At 56.6% G+C, this 4987-nt stretch overlaps 1 non-coding gene across 1 annotated transcript in view; it reads left to right on the forward strand.

Moving 5' to 3' along the window:
* Positions 1–4304: 4304 nt before the first annotated feature.
* LOC121366843 overlaps positions 4305–4987 on the forward strand; it is a 4145-nt gene continuing 3462 nt past the window's right edge. The window contains exon 1 of the ribosomal RNA XR_005957235.1: positions 4305–4987. This exon is cut by the window's right edge and continues 3462 nt beyond it. This is a non-coding gene — a ribosomal RNA (large subunit ribosomal RNA).

Consider the following 4987-nt stretch of genomic DNA (forward strand, 5'->3'; position numbering starts at 1 on the left):
GTTCCCTGAACTACTGCCTAATACTATGTGGAGCGACGCTAGCTCGGTTTCTATGTAGCTCGGGACGTTCGCGTGGGACACCACAGCCGTGTGTGTTCGGGTCGTGTCACGTCCGGCTCGCTCTCGCCTCTTACTATCCCCCCAATTTTCCCGTGCCCCTGCGCCAGGCATTCCCTCCCTCCAGGTGGACCTTTTCCCAGCTTGTCTGTCTCTCCCATTCGGCCCCGCACCGGGGGGGGGGGGTGGGGGGCGTTCCCGGCTACCCCTTGCACGCCGCTGTCCTCATTTGCCGTGTGGGGTTTTCGGGTCTCCTTGCATTCGGTCGGTCCGGGGCTCCTCCCGTGCACCGTTTTCCCGGATCTACCACGCCTTCCTGCCGCGACCCGCGTTGGACGATCGCAGGTACTTTCTTCTCCTCGATCGGTTGTTTTTGTAGTTGTCGGCAACCGAGCACTGTTCGGGCCACCAGGTGTACCGCGCCGCAAAGTCGACAGGGCTTGCACGAGTCTTGTTCACGCGGGTCGCGCGCCCGATCTCTGTAGGGGACTGCGACCAGCGGAGACGAACGACGGCGTGCGAAGGCAGAAGGAACGCTCCGCCCGGGTGCGGCAGCGCGAAGTTTTCCGTCTGGGGCGTTGGGGGCGTGCGGGTGAGACGGGGCGGGAGAGTCCTGCCTCCCGCACGCCAGCGCGCGGCCCCACCGCGGATGCCACGCGCATCGTGTCTACCGTCGAAACGCAAAAACTCCTTTTAGCCGCCACCAAGGCGCGTCGACGAGATCCGCTCTCTGCCGTCACACATAGATCGGATATGGTTGCACTCGCGCCCACTGTGGTAAATAGATGTCAAGACCATACTGGTTCCCAATCCTCGTGGCTGCCACAATCCCCTACACTGGATTCGGGCTTAACCTGGTTTCTCGCGCGGGTGGTGGGTGGGGACGACTGGTGATCGCTTCATGCAGGGTGGCTGGGGATGGTACATTGCCGCTGCCGCTCGGTCGCCGGTCGGCGCCGTCCCGACCGTTGCTCCCTTCCTTTTGTCTCGCTTGCCGCCGTCGCCCTGCCGCGAGTGATGGAAAAAACGCTCTATCTGGTTGATCCTTCCAGGTAGTTCATATGCTTGTCTCAAGGAGACTTAAGCCATGCATGTCCTACAGTACACCAACGCCCCAACTTCCACATAGTGAAACTGCGCGAATGGGCTCATTAGATGCAGTTATGGGTTTCATTAAGATCGTAGCAATCCTTACCTTGGAGTAACTGTGGCCAAATTCTAGAGCTAATACATGTCAATACCAAGCTCTCGGACCTCGCGCGAAGAGCGCTTTTATTAATTTTCACAGACCTACTGCGGGTCAAGCCCGGTCTCCCGTGCAAGGCGCCCGTCCAAACTGGTGAGGGGGTCTGGATAGAACTTCGTGCGGATCGCACGGCCATCGAATCGCGGGGCCCCCGACGACAAACAAAAACGACAATGGTTATCTTTCAACGTGTCTGCCGTCTATCAACTTTTCGTAGGATAGTCGACCATGACCACCTAGGGTTTTTTGCAATACGGGTATCGAAGGGGGGGGAATCGTGGGGATTCGATTTCCGGAGAGGTCTAGCATAGAGAAACGTGCTACCACACATCCAAGGCCAAGCACATCAAGACATGGCACGCAACTTAACTTGCCACTGGTCCTGGCCCACGGGGAGTCGTAGTTATTGGTCCGAAACATAACATACGGGACTCTTTCGAGGCACCCGTAATTGGAATGAGTACACACTTTAAACATCCTTTAACGAGGATCACCTTTGAGCGGCCAGTGGCGGGAAGTCATTGTGCCAGCAAGCCGCGTGTCATTCCAGCCTCCAATAGCTGTATATTAAAGTTGTTGCAGTTAAAAAGCTATCGTAGTATGGGATCTCGATCGAGGCACAGGCGTCAGCAGGTCTCGAGCTTCGTGTGCGGTGGTCTCGACTGCACGTTGTCCTGGCTCTGACCCGGCCGGGGATCCCTCGGTGCTCCTTCGGTCCCTGGTGCTTCATTCGCCTGAGTTCTCGGCGGGGGCCGTCGAACGTTTACTTTGAAAAAAATAGTATGAGTGTCAAACACCACGCAGGCTTCGCTCTCGCCCTGCATAATGTTGCTGGGGGATAAAGGGAATAGGACCTCCGTTCATTTTGTTGGTTTTTCGGAAATGTCGAGGTTAATGATTGAAAGGGACAGCCGGGGGCATTCTCGTATTACGGCGTTTTAGAGGTGAAATTCTTGGATCGCCGTAAGACGAGACCTACAGCGAGGTGTGACGGTAGCATTTTGTCATGGATGATTTTCATTAGTCAAGATACGAAAAGTCAGAGGGTAGAAGTTCGAATACACGATCGACGAATTCCGTCGTGTGTTTCTGACCACGGTATAAACGACATGCCAGAGATTCCAGCGAATCTCCGCCCTGGCGTTGCTGTCAATTGACCCGACGGAGGCAGTGCTTACGGGAAACCAAAGTCTTTGGGTTCTATCAAGGGGAAGTATGGGTTGCAAAGCTGAAACTTAAAGGAATTGATCGGAGGGGGCAGACCACCATGAGTGGAGCCTGCGGCTTAATTTGATCTCAACACACCGGAAAAACTCACCCGGTCCGGACACCGTAAGGAGTTGACAGATTGATAGCTCTTTTCCTTTGCTGTTCAGGTGGGTGGTGGTGCATGGGCCCCCCGTTCTTAGATTGGTAGAGCGATATTTGTCTGGAGTTAATAATCCGATAACGAACGGAGACTCTAGCCTATTAAATAGTTTCGCCGATAATCCACCGAAACACAGTCGGCGCAACTTCTTAGAGGGACAGTGGCGTATAGCCACACGAGATTGAGCAATAGAACAGGGTCTGTGATGCCCTTAGATGGTCCGGGGGCCGCACGCGCGCTAACACTGAAGGAATCACACGTGGACACTGCCCTGCTCCGAGACTGGAGTGGGAAACCCGTTGAAATCTCCTTCGTGACATGGGGACTCGGGGCTTGTAAATTGTCCCCATGAAACGAGGAATTCCCATTATCGCGCAGGTCATAGCCATCGCGTTGACGTTACGTCCCTGCCCTTGTTAGTACAACTGCGCCCGTTCGCTAGATACCGGATTGAACGGTTTTTAGTGAGGATCTTCGGATTGGTCCCTTACAGAGGGCAGGCAACTGCCCCGGCTGGAGAGGACCTGCAGGAAGATGACAAGACTTGAATCGCTTGAGGAGAGGGCGAAGAGGGGGACGGGTAGGAGAATTATGCACCTGCTGCCGCCGTTACCTCGTAGTTCTCTCGATACCAAGGTTTCCGTCGGTGGACACCCTGCTGAATGCTCATTTACCAGTGATTGATATCCCGGAAAACAAAAAAACTCGAGAATCTACAAACAACAGTCACCCAAGAAGCACTCCGATCCAGACCGACCTACACTGCCTCAGGGCGTGGTGGGGTTGGGGCCACCGCGAGTACGATGTATTCGCGGTGGCCGCACCCTCTCGTGTATTCTGGCCCCTCGAGTCGTCCCCGCATTTCTTTTTTTTCCCCCTGCCCAATGTTCACCGGCGGGGTACCTTGGCTCCGAGGCGGAATTCCGGTACGCAAAGGGCCCTCGGGGGGAGCTTTGTTCGTCCCTAGCGTACGGTCTAACGATCTAACTACCTGGCCACGAACCTTCATCCGCAGGCGGTGGTGGGGTGTGCTTGTGGCAGGGGCGCCCCGCACGCACGCACGCACGCACGCACGCACGCAAACCGCACGTCCGTGTCGTCTCGCGCCAAAAACAGAAAAGAAATAATAGAAACGAATCGAACCAAAAAAATCAAGTTACAAACAAAAACAAAAACCCATTTGAGATGTATGACAACTCTGGGCGGTGGATCACTCGGCTCGTGAGTCGATGAAGAAAGCGCAGCCAGCCCAGTGGCGTGAATTATGTGAATGCAGGACCCATTGAGCATCGATACCTTGAACGCACATTGCTCGGGCCTGGTGTCAGTCCCAGGGGCCACGCCTGACTGAGGGTCGGCTGAACAGCAATCGCCCGGTTTCGGATCGAGAGATCGGTAGCCGGCGCACTGGGCTCGTCCAGGCAAGTCCTACGGTCGCCTCAAGTGCAGACACCGCGTGCACGTCCGACGCTGCCGCGCGCCTCCGCCGCGCGCCTCAATCATGCGTGCCCGTGGGGACAAGGAAACGGAAGGGAAAGCAAAAAAAAAAAAAAAGACGGAGAGAGGGCGTCGGCCACCGTCAGGCAGGGCCCCACCAACGAACGAACGCAAATTCGACCCTCCTTTTAAATCCGACCTCAGTTCAGACCGAGACTACCCGCTGAATTTAAGCATATCACTAAGCGAGGAAAATAAACTAACAAGGATTCCCTCAGTAACGGCGAGTGAAGCGGGAAGAGCCCAGCACCGAATCCCGCAGCCTTGCGCTGCCGGGACCTGTGGTGTTGGGGACGCCAACCGTCGACGGGTCCTACTTGTGCGCCCAAGTCCTCCTGATCGGGGCCTCTCCCACGGTGGGTGTCCGGCCTTTACCGGCGCGGGGACTCGTCGGGCTCTCCGAGCGTCCCAAGAGTCGGGTTGATTTGAGAATGCAGCCCCAAGTGGGTGGTAACTCCATCTAAGGCTAATACTGTCACGAAGTCCGATAGCGGGGGGACAATTACCGTGAGGGAAAGTTGAAAAACTTTGAGAGAGAGTTCAAGAGTACGATGAAACCGCCCTAGAGGTAAACGGGTGGGCCCGCATAGTCCGGGCCGCTCGGAATTCAACTCGGTCCCGTCCGCCAGGCACCCGGGGTCCGTCCCCGCGAGATGCTCGAACACGCAACTCGACCCGGTGCCGTTCGTCGACGGCGGCGCGCGGACGCGTGCACTTTTCCGCGGCAGAGCGCCACGATCGGTTCTCCGGCAGCCCAGCAAGGCGCGTCTGGAAGTGTGGCCCCCGGTGGTGCGGTCTCCGCCTTCTCGCGGGCGGAT

This window comes from Gigantopelta aegis, unplaced genomic scaffold (assembly GCF_016097555.1).
Source record: "Gigantopelta aegis isolate Gae_Host unplaced genomic scaffold, Gae_host_genome ctg7406_pilon_pilon, whole genome shotgun sequence".
Taxonomy (NCBI): Eukaryota; Metazoa; Mollusca; class Gastropoda; order Neomphalida; family Peltospiridae; genus Gigantopelta; species Gigantopelta aegis.